General features: G+C 39.6%; 1 long non-coding RNA gene across 3 annotated transcripts; it reads left to right on the top strand.

Annotated features, from left to right (window-relative positions):
- Positions 1–335: 335 nt before the first annotated feature.
- On the top strand, positions 336–19,162 carry LOC129048550 (uncharacterized). 3 transcript variants are annotated; one of them, XR_008510961.1, is made up of 4 exons: positions 336–789; positions 3,452–3,626; positions 18,003–18,145; positions 18,910–19,162. It is a non-coding gene; the product is annotated as an uncharacterized LOC129048550 (long non-coding RNA). The 3 variants fall into 3 exon arrangements; XR_008510959.1 differs by having other exon boundaries at positions 652–789; positions 3,452–3,645; XR_010140908.1 differs by lacking the exon at positions 336–789 and adding an exon at positions 1,238–1,689 and having other exon boundaries at positions 3,452–3,645.
- The last annotated feature ends 435 nt before the right edge of the window (positions 19,163–19,597 follow it).

Raw genomic sequence — 19,597 nt, 5'->3', positions numbered from 1 at the left:
TTGTAAATGCACCAATCAGCACTCTGTGTCTAGCTCAAGATTTGTAAACGCACCAATCAGTGCTCTGTGTCTACCTAATCTAGCGGGGACTTGGAGAACTTTTATGTCTAGCTAGAGGATTGTAAATGCACCAATCAGCACTCTGTGTCTAGCTCAGGGATTGTAAATGCACCAATCAGCACCCTGTCAAAACGGACCAATCGGCTCTCTGTAAAATGGGCCAATCAGCTCTCTGTAAAATGGGCCAATCAGCTCTCTGTAAAATGGACCAATCAGCAGGATGTGGGTGGGGCCAGATAAGGGAATAAAAGCAGGCTGCCTGACCCAGCAGCCGCAACCCAGTGGGGTCCTGTTCCACACTGTGGAAGCTTTGTTCTTTCACTGTTCGCACTAAATCTTGCTGCTGCTCACTCTTTGGGTCTGTGCTGCCTTTATGAGTTGTTACACTCACTGCAAAGGTCAGCAGCTTCACTCCTGAAGCAAGTGATAGCAAGAACCCACCAGAAGGGAGAAACTCCAAACACACTATCTTTAAGAATTGTAACACTCACTGCAAGGGTCCACAGCTTCATTCTTGAAGTCAGTGAGACCAAGAACCCACCAATTCCAGACACACAACCACGGGAAAAGGATGGAGTTATGACTAATACAAAAGGAATTGCTCATCTCTGGAAACTAATTTTAGTTCATCTTCGTCTCGATGGCCAAAATCTCAGTGAATCTCTGGCATGTATTATGCATGAATAGATGGCACTACATGACAGAAGTTGAGTACCACTGATTGGCAAGGTAGGAAATACTCCATAATTCTCCTGTGTGCACAGCAACTACTGTTCCCAAAAGTCTTTCCACTGGCCCAGGAGTATGCTCTTTAATTCAGTAGCACAGAAATTTTGCAAGTGGTTTCACAGAATAGCTGTAACCTGGCAGGGGTCACCCCAGTATCCCTAGTCATATGGTAGTTGAAACCATATAAAATACTGTTCAATTTTTAAACTTCAAGAATACAATGACAATGTCTTATAATCCATTGTAACATTCAACACAATCTCTAATGTGGCATGTTTATTGAATAAATAAGTGAAAAATGAAAGAGACTGGGGAAAGTAGTGTCAGGCCTCTGAGCCCAAGCCAAGCCATCGCATCTCCTGTGACTTGCACGTATATGCCCAGATGGCCTGAAGTAACTGAAGAATCACAAAAGAAGTGAAAAGGCCCTGCCCCGCCTTAACTGATGACATTCCACCATTGTGATTTGTTCCTGCCCCACCTTAGCTGAGTGATTAACCCTGTGAATTTCCTCTCCTGGCTCAGAAGCTCCCCCACTGAGCACCTTGTGACCCCCACCCCTGCCCACCAGAGAACAACCCCCTTTGACTGTAATTTTCTATTACCTTCCCAAATCCTATAAAACGGCCCCAACCCTATCTCCCTTCGCTGACTCTCTTTTCGGACTCAGCCCACCTGCACCCAGGTGAAATAAATAGCCATGTTGCCCACACAAAGCCTGTTTGGTGGTCTCTTCACATGGACGCGCGTGAAATTTGGTGCCATGACTCGGATCAGGGGACCTCCCTTGGGAGATCAATCCCCTGTCCTCCTGCTCTTTGTTCTGTGAGAAAGATCCACCTGTGACCTCAGGTCCTCAGACAGACCAGCCCAAGAAACATCTCACCAATTTCAAATCTGGTAAGCAGCCTCTTCTTACTCTTTTCTCCAACCTCTCTCACTGTCCCTCAACCACTTTCTTCTTTCCACTCTTCAATGTCTCCCTTCTCTTAATTTCAATTCCTTTCATTAGAGACAAAGGAGACACATTTTATCCGTGGACCCAAAACTCCGGCGCCGGTCACAGACTGGGAAGGCAGCCTTCCCTTGGTGTTTAATCATGGCAGGGACACCTCTCTGATTATTCACCCACGTTTCAAAGGTGTCAGACCACGCAGGGACGCCTGTCTTGGTCCTTCACCCTCAGCGGCAAGTCCCGCTTTTCTGGGAAAGGGGCAAGTACCCCAACCCCTTCTCTCCTTGTCTCTACCCCTTCTCTGCTTTTCTGGGGGAGGGGCAAGTACCTCTCAACCCCTTCTCCTTCACCCTTAGTGGCAAGTCCCGCTTTTCTGGGGGAGGGGCAAGTACCCCTCAACCCCTTCTCCTTCACCCTAAGCAGCAAGTCCCGCTTTTCTGGGGGAGGGGCAAGTACCCCATCCTCGTATCTCTGTGCCCCAATCCCTTATTTCTGTGCCCCAACCGCTTATCTCTGTGCCCCAATCCCTTATTTCCATGCCCCAACCCTTTCTCTGCTTTTCTGGAGGGCAAAAAACCCCCACCCCTTCTCTGTGTCTCTACTCTTTTCTCTGGGCTTGCCTCCTTCACTATGGGCAAGCTTCCACCTTCCATTCCTCTTTCTTCTCCCTTAGCCTGTATCTTAAGAACTTAAAACCTCTTCAACTCTCACCTGACCTAAAATCTAAGCATCTTATTTTCTTCTGCAATGCAGCTTGACCCCAATACAAACTCGACAGTAGTTCCAAATAGCTGGAAAACGGCACTTTCAATTTTTCCATCCTACAAGATCTAAATAATTCTTGTCGTAAAATGGGCAAATGGTCTGAGGTGCCTGACGTCCAGGCATCCTTTTACACATCAGTCCCTTCCTAGTCTCTGTGCCCAGTGCAACTCGTCCCAAATCTTCCTTCTTTCCCTCCCGCCTGTCCCCTCATTCCCAACCCCAAGCGTCACTGAATCTTTCTAATCTTCCTTTTCTACACACCCATCTGACCTCTCCCCTCCTCCCCAGGCTGAGCTAGGTCCCAATTCTTCCTCAGCCTCTGCTCCTCCAACTTATAATCTTTTTATCACCTCACCTCCTCACAACCAGTCCAGCTTACAGTTTAGTTCCGTGACTAGCTCTTCCCCACCTGCCCAGCAATTTACTCTTAAAAAGGTGGCTAGAGCTAAAGGCATAGTCAAAGTTAATGCTCCTTTTTCTTTATCCCAAATCAGATAGTGTTTAAGCTCTTTTTCATCAAATATAAAAATCCAGCCCAGTTCATGGCTCGTTTGGCAGCAACCCTGAGATGCTTTACAGCCCTAGACCCTAAAAGGTCAAAAGGCCATCTTATTCTCAATATACATTTTATTACCCAATCTGCTCCCGACATTAAATAAAACTCCAAAAATTGGAATCTGGCCCTCAAACCCCACAACAGGACTTAATTAACCTCACCTTCAAGGTGTATAATAACAGAAAAAAGTCTTGCCTCCACTGTGAGACAAACCCCAGCCACATCTCCAGCACACAAGAACTTCCAAATGCTTGAACCGCAGTGGCCAGGCATTCCTCCAGAACCTCCTCCCCCAGGAGCTTGCTACAAGTGCCAAAAATCTGGCCACCAAGCCAAGGAATGCCCTCAGCCCGGGATTCCTCCTAAGCCGTGTCCCATCTGTGCAGGACCCCACTGAAAATCAGGCTGTTCAACTCACCTGGTAGCCACTTCCAGAGCACCTGGAACTCTGGCCCAAGGCTCTCTGACTCCTTCCCAGATCTTCTCAGCTTCGCAGCTGAAGACTGACGCTGCCCGATCGCCTCAGAAGCCCCCTAGACCATCACGGATGGCGAGCTTCAGGTAACTCTTACAGTGGAGGGTAAGTCCATCCCCTTTTTAATCAATACGGAGGCTACCCACTCCACATTACCTTCTTTTCAAGGGCCTGTTTCCCTTGTCTCCATAGCTGTTGTGGGTATTGATGGCCAGGCTTCTAAACCTCTTAAAACTCCCCAACTCTGGTGCCAAATTAGACAATACTCTTCTAAGCACTCCTTTTAGTTATCCCCACCTGCCCAGTTCCCTTATTAGGCCAAGACACTTTAACTAAATTATCTGCTTCCCTGACTATTCCTGGATTACAGCTACATCTCATTGCTGCCCTTCTTCCCAATCCAAAGCCTCCTTTGCGTCCTCCTCTTGTATTCCCCCACCTGAACCCACAAGTATAAGATACCTCTACTCCTTCCTTGGCGACCGATCATACACCCGTTACCACAAGACCTCCCTTCAGCTTAATCTCTCCCACTCTACGTTCCCACGCCGCCCCTAATCCCGCTTGAAGCAGCCCTGAGAAACATCGCCCATTCTCTCTCCATACCACTCCCCAAAAATTTTCGCCACCCCAACACTTCAACACTATTTTGTTTTATTTCTTTTATTAATATAAGAAGGCAGGAATGTCAGGCCTCTGAGCCCAAGCCAAGCCATCGCATCCCCTGTGACTTGCACGTATATGCCCAGATGGCCTGAAGTAACTGAAGAATCACAAAAGAAGTGAAAAGGCCCTGCCCCGCCTTAACTGATGACATTCCACCATTGTGATTTGTTCCTGCCCCACCTTAACTGAGTGATTAACCCTGTGAATTTCCTTCTCCTGGCTCAGAAGCTCCCCCACTGAGCACCTTGTGACCCTCGCCCCTGCCCACCAGAGAACAACCCCCTTTGACTGTAATTTTCCATTACCTTCCCAAATCCTATAAAACGGCCCCACCCCTATCTCCCTTTGCTGACTCTCTTTTCGGACTCAGCCCACCTGCACCCAGGTGAAATAAACAGCTATGTTGCTCACACAAAGCCTGTTTGGTGATCTCTTCACACGGACGCACATGAAAGGTAGGACTTATTGGGAATAGTTAGACTAACTAGATTGTGAATTTTACACTGGGTTGGCATCAGGATCTTTTATGCAACTGAAATCTTCCAAAGTAGCTAATGGGTAAAAAGCAAGTGTGCAATTGATTGAAGTTTGGAGAAGAGACAGAACAGGAACTCCCAGCCCATCTCCTCCCATCTCATTTACTTCTACCAATTGTCCCTTGAGGGATCTCCTAAAACCTTCAGCATTTCTCAGAGCACAGGTTAAACAAAACTACACCAAACCAAATTCTATAACTACAGGAATAAAATTTACTTGGTTTATCACTGTAATCTTTTTTTTTTTTTTTTTTTTTTGAGACGGAGACTCGCTCTGTCGCCCAGACTGGAGTGCAGTGGCAGGATCTCGGCTCACTGCAAGCTCCACCTCCCGGATTCACGCCATTCTCCTGCCTCAGCCTCCCAAGTAGCTGGGACTACAGGCGCCCGCCACCATGCCTGGCTAATTTTTTATGTTTTTAGTAGAGACAGGGTTTCACCATGTTCACCAGGATGGTCTCGATCTCCTGACCTCATGATCCGCCTGCCTCAGCCTCCCAAAGTGTTGGGATTACAGGCGTGAGCCACCGCACCCGGTGGTTTATCACTGTAATCTTAACACATAGGTACTAGGTTTTAGTAAGTGCTCAGTAAACATTTACAGAATAAATGAATGCAGGGTTATGACATTTAGAAAAGCAATTCATGGAAAAAGGGGCAAATTTATAAAAAGATTCAATAGTGAACAATTTATTCATCCCAAGATTCATATAAAATTGCCTTTAAAAACTACAAAGATATAAACAAAAATATTCTCAAAACGCATTTGTAGAAATTTTATTTTACTTCAGTAATATGATATTCATTGGGTTGTGAGTCTTTAAGTATGGAAAATAAATAAATGATTCATTTTTAGAAGCAGCTATTCTGTTGTGTTCATGTAGACTGAAAATCTGGGATTTATCTGCAAACTCATTTACGCTCATAGTTAGCTTGAGATTGAGCATGCATTATTTATTGTTCTTTTAGAGAGTTTTGTTTCTTTGATCACTGGCTACGGCGGCTTAAATGATTCTTTCCTCAAGTTCCTGATACTGCTTTGTTCCAATTTTACATTTCCCTTGTACTACTCAAAATTAATCTTCATTTTATAGGTTACAGGATGTTTTCCCCAACTCAGGGCATTGTACTCATGTTTCACTTAAATGTAGGTATTCTTGTTTCAAGGTTGCTAAAATGCAGAAACTTCCCAGAAGCTCTTCAGTGGCATTTCTTAATTAGAACAACATATACCGGTTCTTGTGGACAAAGAACTGTATAATGTTTGATGACTTAAATTTTATTGAATATATAAAGCCACTTATCAAAGGAAAAACAGTTTCTCACTGAAGACAGACAAATGTCTTTCACAGTGAGCTACACAACCAAAAATCCTTTTTCAGGAGAGCCTCTTGGATGTTTTCATTTACTTGATAATAGAATTTTATAAATAATGCAAAGTGGTTCCAAAAGTTTAATTGAATTTATGTATACAAAAGTTTACTGTATAGGACCAATATTGTTCATAATTTAACTTTGATAAAGTTTATTGAAAACATTAGGCCAGGTGCAGCAGCTCATGCTTGCAATCTCACTACTTTCTGAGGCTGAGGTAGGAGGATTGCTTGAGGCCAGGATTGCAAGACCAGCCTGGGCAACATAGTGAGACTTCTCAGCAAACTATCGCAAGGACGAAAAACCAAACACCGCATGTTCTCACTCATAGGTGGGAATTGAACAATGAGAACACATGGACACAGGAAGGGGAACATCACACACTGGGGCCTGTTGTGGGGTGGGGGAAAGGGGGAGGGATAGCATTTGGAGATATACCTAATGTTAAATGACGAGTTACTGGGTGCAGCACACCAACATGGCACATGTATACATATGTAACAAACCTGCATGTTGTGCACATGTACCCCAAAACTTAAAGTATAATTTAAAAAAAAAAAGAAAAAGAAAAAAAAGAGAGAAAAAAAAAATTAGCCAGGCTTGGCAGCACGTACCTGTAGTCCTGGCTATTTGGGAGGCTGACGTGGAGGATCCCAAGCCCAGGAGTTGGAGGTTATGTTAGCTAGGATTGCACCACTGCATTCCATCCTGGGTAGCAGTGTGAGACCATGTCACCGAAAAAAAAAAAAAAAAAAGTTTAATACTTTTGAGGCCTAGTGGCAGGTAGAAAGAAATGAGTTCTATTAGAGAATATCTCATTTGTGACTCAAGGTTTTTTTTTATAAGTCATATTAACTTTCACTTTGATTTCAGCAATTTCATGCAAGAGAACATATAAGCCATGGACTTAGGTCTATAGTCTGGTCATATGTTCCAAAAACATAAGGATATTCCTAGGATTGATGCACTCATTTCAAAAAGTAAAATTCTAGGAATTTAAAGATTCACTTTCCTTTCTTCCTTTAAAGATGGGTATCTGAGAATTCAGACAGATTCTAGCTCAAGAAATATACCTGCAAAAAATTGAAGATAATTGACACTCAAAAACTTTGAATCATCTTTGAGACTGTGGCTTTGTTTTCACTGGAAACTGTTGAATTTTTCTAAAATCTTTTGTTCCATTGGAGGTAGAACATTCAAGTGATGAAAGAAAATTCAGCTTTCTAGTAGCTCCTAGTCAATCCATACACCTAGTGTCAGCCTGAATACCTGCATTTCTTTGAACAAATTAGTTCCGTTTTTTTCTCTGTTGCTTAAAATTCAGTATGCTCAGATTTTTGTTCACATTAATATGAAGTACTATTTAGGAATCACTCATATCCATCAAATTGGCTCTCTCAAAATCCTTTGACAAAAAAAAAAAAAGGACTTGATCTGAAAAAGGAGCTTAATGAATATCTTTAATAAGGAGATAAGAACAAAGAGAGTTTCACACCTGATCAGTTTCTTCATCCACATTACTAATGTGGCTTGCAATGTTTACTGCATACATTCTGTTAATGCATAAGGCAATGGAAATTATGCACAAAAATAATTGTCCTTAGGTAAATGATTAAAATATTATTTTCTTTTCATTGTGAGTGTTCTATCTTTAGCAAATGAACTCAGTTTTTATTGCTTTCAAGGTGATGATTTTACTCATGGTTACAATGTTAGAAAGTTATATTTATAAAAAGTTTCAGGGCTACATACTTAAGGTTTGAAATGTTTACTGTGTGTTAATTATACCTCAGTAAGAAAAAGAGTATGTTCAAATCCTACAGCAGCCAGATCTTTGCAAAAGTAATATGGGTCTCAGTTTTTACATATATAAAATAGCGATTATAATGCTACATGCATCTCATGGTTACACAATTTATGTAACCACAGGAGGAGATATTTTCTATACAATAAAAATTATGTTAACACTAGAGCAGCTCCATTGTCTGGGTATATACCCTGGGGTTCGTCATCATGCACCAGTAAAATTTAGGACACGGACACACACGAGGAGTTTAGGAGCAGAGGTTTAACAGGCAGAAGAGAAAGAGAAATAGCTCTCTCTATAGAAAGAGGGGTCTCCAAGTGGAAAGGACCAGCAGGTGGTGGATGCACCCGAATTTTATAGTCAGGTTTGAGGAAGTGGTGTCTGATTTACATAGGGCTCACAGATTGGTTTGATCAGGTATGACGTTAACATAGCACAAGGAAGGCTGGCCACCCCACCCTAATCTTATTATGCAAATGGGCTTTCCAGTTGATCTGCACCATCTTGTCTGCTTCTTACTGTATACGTGGCTGACAAAGAGAAGGGAAGATGGAGCCACCATCTTGAACATGTCTAGTCCTTAGTTTCTGCCTGGCATTCACCTGTGAAAGCTTCCAGCTTGCTTGTCTTATGTCTGCAGCCCGACTTTATAGGCTGCTCTTTGTTAGAAAATGATTTTGAGCTGCTTTTCATTAAAAAGGAAAGCCTTATCGAGGACTCCCATACCCTTACTATCTGCCTAAGTGATTTCTTCTTAACTCCTATATCAATACTAGGTACCACCGAAATTAAGAAAGTTTATATACATTTTTATTATTTTCAATTGCTTGGAAATCTCTGCATAGTTACCATCTTCTTCCTGCTTCCTTTGTCCTGGCTGTGGTAATGCATATTGCTGCAAACCTCTTCAACACCTATTCAGCTAAGTAGAGCTTGGTCTGGCACCTGTAGTACTCTTGAGACTTGAGGCTGCTCTGCTGTGAGGCTGAGGCCAGAGTCTGAATGCTGGGCAGGCCACCAGGAACTGTTTTGTCTGCCTTTTCAGGAAACAAGCATTGACTTTCTAAGCCCACTTGAATTTCAATATAGACTTGTAATAGAAAACCCTTTTTGCCCAAGGGTTGTGTCCTAAATGGTACCTCAGGTCTTTTCTTCTTGTATTCTCAAAAAAGAAAAAGAATAAAACCTAAGTAAGTTGGAAGGCTCCCCTGGTGACAAAGCTTTAGGTTTCTCTTCCTCCTTTAATTTTGAAACTGGAAACTATTTTGAAAACAAGTTTGTGCTGAATGCTAATGATTATGTTTAACTCTAATATTAAGATTTGTGGTAACATTCTGATGACTAGTATTAATGACTTTCTTTTCTTAAAAAACAAGTCCTAATTCACTCTGCACAATTTAAAACAATGATTTACATATAGTAGAACAAGTTTTAAAGAGACATATGCAATTATTTCTTCACAGAGTGTTAACATTTTAAACCTAGTCAGTTTGTAAGATAAGCCTCTCTCAAGTACTTTCTTTTGAGCAAGATAAATGCCCCTTTATAGAAAAACTTTATAGGAAAACTTCTATAAAGTTTTTCTATAAACTTTATAGAAAAACTTCTCCATTGGAAGCTTGAACAATATTTTCCAAATGGTTTTCCTAATCATCAGTTTAATTTTATGGACTGGCCATTTATGGGACATTGCCAGACACCATTAGAGTTTTCAGCAAATGACAGTGATTTCATCTTAAAGCTGAAGTCAGAGGGCCAATAATCTTTTTTCTTTTAATAGACTCTCTCTTCTGGAGAAGTTTTAAGATGCATAGCAAAATTGAGTAGAAGGTACAGAGATTTCCCATATACACCCTGCCTCCACAGCCTCCCCCATCATTTGTTACAAGTGATGAACCTACATTGACACATCATTATCACTCAGAGTCCATAGCTAACATTAGGGTTTATTCTTGGTGTTGTACATTCTATGAGTTTAAATACATGCGTAATGATGTGTATCTACCTTTATAGCTTCATACAGAGTATTTTCACTGTCCTAAGAATTATCTGTGCTCTGCCTGTTCTTTCCTGCCTCACCCCTAACCCTTAGCAATCACTGATCTTTTTACTATCTCCAAATATTTGCCTTTTCCAGAATGTTATGTTATAGTTGGAATCATACAGTGTGTAGCCTTTTCAGATTAGCTTCCTTCACTTAGTAATATGAATTTAAGTTTTCTCCATGTCTTTTCATGGCTTGACAGTTCTTTTCATTTTAGCACTGAATAATATTCCATTGTCTGGATGTACCACAGCTTATTTATCCATTCACCTACTGAAGGACATCTTGCTTGCTTCCAAGTTTTGGCAATTATGAAAAAAGGTACCATAAACACCCATGTGTAGGTTTTGGTGTGGACATACGTTTTCAGCTTTTTTGGGGTAAATACCAAGGAGCATGATTGTGGATTTTATGGTAAGAGTATGTTTAGTTTTTGTAGGAAACTGTCAAACTTGTAATAGAAAATCCTTTTCCAAAGTGACTGTACCATTTTGCATTCCCAAAAGCAATGAATAAGAGTTCCTGTTTCTCTACATCCTCGCCAGCATTTGATGTCGTCAGTGTTCTGGATTTCACCCACTCTAACAGGTATATAAAGGTATCTCATTGATGTTCTAATTTGAATTCTCCTGATGACATATGATGTGGAGCATCTTTTCACATGCTTACTTGCCGTCTGTATATCTTCTTTGGTGAGGTATCTGTTAAGGTCTTTGGACCATTTGTTAGTTGGGTTGTTTGTTTTCTTATTGTTGAGTTTTAAGGGTTCTCTGTGTTTTGGATAATAGTCCTTTATCAGATATGTGTTTTGCAAATATTTTCTCCCAGTCTGTGGCTTGTCTTTTCATTCCCTTGATATTGTCTTTCACAGAGAAGTGATTTTTCATTTTAATGAAGTTCAGCTTTATCAATTCTTTCTTTCATGGATCATGTCTTTAGTGTTATAGATAAGAAGTCATCACCATATCCAAGGTCATCTAGATTTTCTCCTACATTGTCTTCTAGGAGTTTATAGTTTTGCATTTTACATTTAGATCTGTAATCCATTTTGATTTCATGTTTGTGTAAGGTCTGTGTCTAGACTCACTTGTTTAATGTGGCAGTCCAGTTGTTTGCACACTATTTGTTGAAAAGACTATCTTTGCTCCATTGTATTGCCTTTGCTCCTGTGTCAAAGATCAGTTGGCTTTATTTACATAAGTCTATTTCTGGGATCTCCATTCTGCTGCATTGATCTATTTGCCTATTCTTTTGTCACTATCACACTGTCTTGATTATTGTATCTTTACAGTAAATCTTGAAGTCAGGTAGTGTCAGACTATTGAGTGTCTTCTCCCTCAATATTTTGTTGTTATTCTGGGTCTTTTGCCTCTTTAAATAAACTTTGGAATAACTTGCTGGGATTATGATTTAAAGTGAACTGAATTTATGGATCAAAGTTAGGGAGAACTGACATGTTGCTGGTATTAAGTCTTCCTATCCAAGAACATGGAATGGTGTTCCATTTATTTAGTTCCTCTTTGATTTATTTCATCATATTTTTAGTTTTCCTCATATAGATTTTGTGTATTTTTTTAGATTTAGCTATATACCTAAGTATTTTTTAGATGCTATTATAAATGATATTGCATTTTTATTTCAACCTCCATTTACTAATTGCTGGTAAGTAGGAAAGCAGTTGACTTTCATATATTAACATTGTATCCCACAACCTTGCTATAATCCCTTGTTAGTTCCAGGAGGATTTTTGTTGATTCTTTTGAATTTTCCTCATAGACAATCATATCATCTTCAAACAAATACAGTTTTATTTCTTCCTTCCTAGTAAGTATACTTTTATTTCCTTTTCTTATCTAATTTCATTAATTAGGATTTCTAGTATGATGCTCAAAAGGAGTGTTAAGAGGGGACATCCTTGTTTAGTTCCTGGTCTTAGTGGACAAACTTTTAGTTTCTTACTATTAAGTATGATTTGAGTTGTAGAGTTTTTTGTAAATATTCTTTATGTAACAAATTGAGGAAGTTCCCCTCTATTTCTAATTTAACTGAAAGTTTTTATCATGAAAGGGTGTTGGATTTCATCAAGTGCTTTTTCAGCATCTATTTATATTATTATGCCATTTTTCTTCTTTGGCCTGCTGATGTGATGAATTACATAAATTGATTTTTAAATGTTAAACCAGTGTTTCATACCTTGAATAAATCACACTGGGTCATGGTGTATAATTCTTTTTATACATTGTTGGATGTGACTTCTAATATTTTGTTGAACCAATGATTTTTCTGCATAAATATATTAGTTTCATCAAAGGGGAACTTTTAAGATAATTTAAATTCACTTATTTCCTAACATACAGCGTATTCAAATATCTATTAAAAGCTATTTACATCATTTTTTATTTCCTCTTGGCTATTAATTTTTTGAATAGGAAATAATATGAGTTATTCATGAATTAAAAATTAATATTAGGTAATATTTATTGAGTCCTTACTGTGCCACGCACTATGCTAAACTAAATCATTTAATCCTTAGAAAAGCACTATAGGTATACATTACTATCACTAGACGTGTTCTACAGATAAGGAAATTGAGGCTCAGAGGGGTTAAGTAACTCATCCAAGGTTATACAGAGCCAGTCATTTGCATCCAGGCAGTATAGCTCCAGAGAGCCTACATTTAACTCTATGATTTACAGTTCAACAAAATCATCCACCACTCATTCACAACTCAGCAAGATAGTTTCCTGACAGATAAATCAAATAACAAATTTGAACAGCACAAAGCATCCATGTGTTGCTTTCATCTTTTCATCAGCATTTCAAATTATTTCTTGGGTGACCCTCATGTGCCAGGCACTGTTTTAGCAACTGCACAAACAGAGACTCAGACAAGATCCCTGTCCTAAGTTCTTTCTAGTAGGATCAGAAAGAAGAATGGTCAGGAAAGATTTCTTTGAGGAAATAGCATTTGAGCTGAGAAAAAAAATTGTCTTTGGAAGACTATTGGAAGAAACCAGCTATACAAAGAGCAGAGAGATTAGGATTTGTGCAAAGGAAATATAGTTATGAAGTCCTTGAGACAGGAAAGCACTTAATTTGTACAAAGTACTGAAAGGACAAAAAAAAAAAAGGTGATCTGTATGGCTAAAATCTAGTGAACAGACGTATATGTGAGACATGCTGAAGTTAGCAGGCAGAAAAGCAAGCTCAGACATGGCCATGTGGGCAAAGTACAGACTTTATTCTAAGCACGATGGAAACCACTGGAGGGCAATAAACAAAGAGGGTGACATGGACCACTCTGCCTTGTTTGTGGCTTGTAGCAGAGCCACAAGTAGAAGCAGAGAGATCAGTTAGGAGTTTATGGTAATCTAAGTGGAGTGGTTTGAGTTATGGTAACATAAGTGAGAATGAAAGGAAGGAACAGTTTTTGAGATATATTTTGAGTGTATATTGACAGGTCTTTTGGCTAAAGCAACTGAATGAATGGTAGTAACATTTGCTGAAATTGAGGAGCTTCAGAAAGGAACTAGATGGGAGAGAAGGCAGGAAGGTTGGAGGATGGGGAGAACAGATGAAATAGTTCTGTTTGGGATGTGTTGAGTTGGAAACGTTTAATTCATATCCAAATAGAGATTATTTACATCAAGTATTTCTTAGTCTTTGACCTTGAAGACAAGGCCTGGTGCCCACTGCAATGCATGAGCTCAAACTATATTTCTAGCTCTAGTACAGATCAAACGTATACTTTAACACAAGTGGTAAAGTTGATAGAAATTTAGTCTCAGTAGAGCATAGCTGTTTCAAGACTTATAATTATTTGAAAGCTATTTAGATGATGTGGAAGGCTGAAATGTTTACATAAATTAAAAGAACTAATAATCTGTATGTTCTAATCACTACCAGGAGAGGGCCTTTAGAGCTGCCCAGCAACGATACTGTATTTTCCTAATTATTCACTCTCCTACTCTCCTAACTGCTTTTCTCTTTTCAAATTTCTTTTTTTTTTTTCCAAGACAGAGTCTTGCTCTCTCACCCAGGCTGGAGTACAGTGGTGCAATCTCAGTTCACTGCAACCTCTGCCTCCTGGATTCAAGCAATTCTCGTGCCTCAGCCTCCCGAGTAGCTGGGATTACAGGCATGTGCCACCACGCCTGGCTAATTTTTGTATTTTTAGTAGAGATGAGGTTTGACCATGTGGGCCAGGCTGGTCTAGAACTCCTGACCTCATGATCTGCCCGCCTCAGCCTCCCAAAGTGCTGGGATTACAGGCGTGAGCCACTGCACCCAGCCCTCTTTTCAAATTTCTAACAGCTCTTTCTCGCTCTTACTCTTAGATGATGACCTTACTTCCTGTTTCTCTTAAGAGAATGTCCCCCACCACAACAATCCACCTAACTCTGTCTGTGCCCATATTTCCTTCTTTCTCTCCAGTTAAAAATCTAGAAATGTCTCTATTCCTAGCAGGACTAAATTAGATCATCCTCCTCTGTGGCTGCCCAAGGACTTTTCCCAGCGTTTCTCCACTTCCTGTCCTCTATCACTGATCCTTCCTTTCATGCTGGATATGTATATCCTATCATACTAGAATTGTAGATCACAACATTAAAAGCATGCTCTCTGGAGCCATACTGCCTGGATGCAAAAACCTTTGAAATGTTTCATCCACTAACCAATATTGCTATTTTTCACAGCCAAAAACAAAACAAAAAAGTTGCCTGCCCCTTTTACTGCCAGCTACAGCACCAATTCTTTGCTCTGTTTGTAGCAAACTCCTAAAATATATATTCAACATCTCCAGCTTTTTTCCTTTAACCTCTCATTGTCCTAAATACACTCCAAATTTTGTCCCTACCACTTCTTTACAGATTCCTGCTTTGGTCCCCAGTGTCTTATCCTCAGAATGCTTCTTTTCTACCTGCACTCAATCTCTTAGTGATGGCTTTGATTACTATCCATGTGCTGTCAACTCCCAAATATTTATCTCTCTCCCAACCTGTTTCTAGATTTATCCAACTGCCTACTCAACCTCTTCATTTGGGTGTCTTATAGACATCTTACATCTAATATAGCCAACACTGAGCACCAACCCCAAACATTGATTCCCAGCCTCAAACCATTACCTCTATGAATGGCAACTTTATCCTTCCAGTTGCTCAAGTCAAAAAGCTAGCATCATTCTTGATATCTGTGTTTGCCTTACACACAACACTCAACCCATTCTTGTCTTCCTCTGATAGCTGAGGCCTAGAGAAGCTAACTGACTTGCCTATGATTCCTCAGCTAGCAAGTTACTGCCAAGATTCATTCCAGTGTTAAAGTTCTCTCCAGTGCTAAAGTCTGTGCCAACTAGTGAACAACTCACCTTTAGTCTAGCTTGGACACTAGCCTAAAAATGAGTCATCTAGCCAATCATAAAAATAGAAAAGAAATAGGTATAGTGTTTAAATATTCCGAAGAGTCTCTGAAGTGACTGAGTTGTAACTTTAAACTAATATATGGCCTATCATATATTACATTTGCACAGCTGATAAAAGAAATGTGTTCTGCAATTTGCGAATACACTGACATAGGACAATTTATCAAAGATTTAGCAGGGGCTTCTTTTCCTTCCGGACTTCAGATAAAATTGCCAGGCACAAAACCTTCTGTATCACATTGTCTAGACTTCAGATGAGCAGATTTCCCAAAGCTCTTACCAGAAGTGACTGTCAAAGATATCCTCTGATCTTTCTTACTCAGCCCGTCTCTTTTCACATGACTCCAAATTTGGCAATTGTCAGCAGATGTATGAAGTTGTGGGAAGACACCAATGACCCATCTCATCTTCCTTCCCTCTGTAATTCTCAAACGTAAGTAATATCAGCTTGTCTCAAAGATGTTATCTGTCCAAATAGTTTTGATTCTTTGCCCTCAGTGTTTTTGTTACACATATTTTACATGATGTCAGAACATAACATTTTCAGAAGAAAACAGCCTAGGGAATCCACAAAGTTCACTGTGCATAAACATGGTTTACTAGCATCATACTAGGTCAGTTCCTTTAAAAGAGGCTACCTAGAATATTTAGTGGCCTCTCTAAAGTTTTTTTGTGGCATTTTGTTTTAAAATCCCAGGGTTTAGCTTCATGATCCTTTGGGATTTTAAAGAATAGTTGCCTGCATCTTTTAAGGATGGCAGTGGTATATTGGGAGAATATATTTTGAGAACAGTCATTTTCCTGGCTCAGAATCCTTCTTATGTGGTGTTACAAAGATTGGTGATATTTTTGTTATGATTTTTAATAATTCTAACAATTTCTTCATTCCCTCACTAAAAGAATCTGCCCTCTCCATTCCTTCCTCACCACGTTTCAAATTTGTTCATTCACCCTTAGAAACAATATTTCTCTGTTAAAGTCACATTGTGTGACAGTGAGGTTTCAAGAGTTCTGGTTAGGCATTTTCTAGAATGGCCTTCATTTTGCATTTGCCTCACATTTTCTTATGATTACACTGAGGTTATGAATTTTTCCAAAGAACCCCACAAGGTGAAGCATTTTTCTCATTGCATCATGTCAGAGGACAGATGATATTAATGTGATTTATCTCTGGTGATTTTAACTTGGATCACTTGGTTAAGATTATCTGTCAGGCTTCTTTCTTATGTTTTTCCCATATTAAATAACAATTGCAATGCTTACCTATGGTAGACAGTGCCTCCTGAGTATGTTCTGTTTGATGATTTTCATTCAGTTCTTATGAGTACCTATCTGTGGCTGTCAATCCTCTCCATGAGCTTGAATGTACCTGCCTCCTCCTCAAAGCTACATGTGTGTTACTTCAACATTCCTTTAAAGGGAAAGAAAAAGTGGTTCTTTTACAAAGTTTGTGTGAATTGTCATCAATATTTGACACACATGCCTGCTCAGCAGCCTCAAGCTAGACAGCATGTATGTGGGAAGGAGCATGGCACATAGTTGGAAGTACTTTGTGTTGGCAAGTTACATTGATGCTACTGAATCTAAACATTGAGACCTGGACCAACAAGCCAAGAACCATCCCATGCAACTCCCAGTGCAGATAGCTTCTGCATATTAATTAGTTGAGCATTTACAGCACCCCTAATTAGAAAGCTCTATCACTTTTTATAGCTAGTAAGTACTTGGCCAGGCGGTGGTGATGCTTAATGTTATGAGGGATCTTGTAACCAAAGTGAAAAATCCCAAATCAAGGGAGTCCCCCACTTTGGGCAAGCCTTCTCAGAGACTAATGCATAAAGATATAGAAATCAATAAATTTCATGCCCAATGTTTAGCTTACTTGGTTAGCAATGCCTTAGAGGTTATCCTGCCTATCATTTCACCCAGTGAAGAAAATTACTACTCCTTAGTATTTTTTTCCACATAAAGAAGTTGATTTATGATTTGATTTTTACATGTTGTCTACAAATTAACATATGATCATGAGGATGGACGTGGTGGCTCACATCTGTTATACCAATACGTTGGAAGGCCAAAGCAGGCCAATCACTTGAGGCCAGGAGTTTGAGACCAGCCTGGCCAATGTGATGAAACCCTGTCTCTGCCAAAAAATACAAAAATTAGCCAGGTGTGGTGGTGTGTGCCTGTAGCCCCAGCTACTTGGGAGACTGAGATGGGAGAATCACTTGAACTTGGGAGGTGGAGCCTGCAGTGAGCTGAGATCCTGCCACTGCACTCCAGCTTGGGCAACAGAGTAAGACTCTATCTCAAAAGAAAATTTATGTATATAATCATGAGAACAGTCACAAAAAATCATATTTATAGATAACAATTATCCTTCCATTTGACTTTTAGGAAATTTATCCTTGTGCTATTAGCATAAATGATAGTTTTTCTAATAAGAAGAAATTAATTTTTGAGGTTTTATTATAAGAGGAATTCTTACCTTTTCTTTACAGAATTGGAGATTCCAGCTGCTATTATGGAAGCATGGTTGCAGTGGGTTTCCAATGACTTATGGTTCAACACAGAAATGATATTGTTGTAATTTGTTTAGAGTTTCTCTTCTTGCAGAAGGTGCTGTCACTGCCATATGGTGCTGCTGTGAAAACAGGAAGATTAGATGCTGACTTTATTCACTGCAACAGTGATATCTCTTCTGATCAGATGGTAGCTTCTCCGAGTGTACAGGGAAAAGCAAAGTCTCAGCTCCCACGGTTAGTCTCAGCTATGTTTGTCCCAAGTCACTGTAGCTGTGGCCTCCCAATGTTACAGCTTTTTATTTTATATTTAAAGTCTCAGTCATTAATCCCAAAGCATGTACACAATGCTATAGTGGCTGAGTCAGACATATACAATGCTTAGAGCCATCCCCGCCCCAGGAGAGGCTTCACCAGTTCAAACTCCTGAATTCCTCATCTCTCATTTCAGTGAAGAGAGATGTTCTAATGATGTTGAACATCAAAATAAAAAGTAGTTGGGGTCTTAAGCTCTGTGCAAATTTGAACTAACCTTTCTCTAATAGATTTTGTGTCCCACATTCTAAAGGATATGGTGTTGGGATGACTTTTATCAAAGTCTAAACTTTTTGTTACACCATGATATTAATTTAGACTTTCTATTCTATTTTCTAAATTACTTTTCTTTAGGAATTTTCCTTATTTTGCTGTATGTTATAAAATGAAATCTCCATAGTCATCAGTCTATAGATTAAGCAAAACTTTCTCCCCTTTTCTTCATTATCCTTAGGCATTATGTTTACCATGTTCAGTTTAAAACACCATAAGCAAAACTACCTCAGTATATAATGGACTGAAGTGAAAAATATACTACAGAGAAATTCTCAAGGACCATCTCAGAAATTTATCTAAGGAAAAATGGAAAAGGAGATTGTAGGGGGAGGGGGATTGGGTTGTCATGTGTTTAAAGGTACAGAACAAGGAAGGTGAGAGGCAGCTAATGGTCTCTATATCGCCTCCAGCAGGGTCACAGAACAATGGCAGTTCTGCTGGAATTGTTCAGAGGAGGTTCTTTGCCTGGCCTCAAGTTTTAGTGTCAGCAGCACATGAAAACAAGCCTCGGGAGAGGAGCAAATGACCAAGATGCTTCTAGTAAGGACCTTGATGAGGATAGAAGTGAAGACAAAAGGGAAGCTATGAGACTTGAAATATGATGCACTATTCCACAGTTTTGAATGTGGTCCTGTGGGAGAATAAAGACTATTGTTTATTTACATTGACAGTCACAGATTATTTAAGAGTTCTGATTGCCTACATGCAATCATGCATGCATTTGATAAACACACCCTGAGATATTTGGGCTAAGTCACCTTCTTAATCCAAGTTTGTGGTAAAAGTTTATCCTGTATTTTAGATATCCTTAATAACTGAGAAAGAATGATTATGGCAAGAGGTATTATTCGATGCAACTAATGATCAAGGAATTTAAGAACAGTGTGTAGATAGAGATTCTTTACATTAACTTGTAGCAGTAGCTTTAAGGAATTCTTTAGCTTTACAGTGACTTCTTTCACAAATAGGAAAGTAAAGGACAGCAGCCAGAGGTCTAAATGTCATTTGTTCATTTGAGAACAATATACAAAAAGTATCAGAAATCAGTTTCTTTGCATTAAGAAGTATATGTGATAAGGTGAAAGTTTCTTAGATTTG

The sequence above is a fragment of the Pongo abelii genome, chromosome 1 (assembly GCF_028885655.2).
Source record: "Pongo abelii isolate AG06213 chromosome 1, NHGRI_mPonAbe1-v2.0_pri, whole genome shotgun sequence".
NCBI lineage: Eukaryota > Metazoa > Chordata > Mammalia > Primates > Hominidae > Pongo > Pongo abelii.
This window is presented reverse-complemented; position numbering and strand designations above follow the sequence as displayed.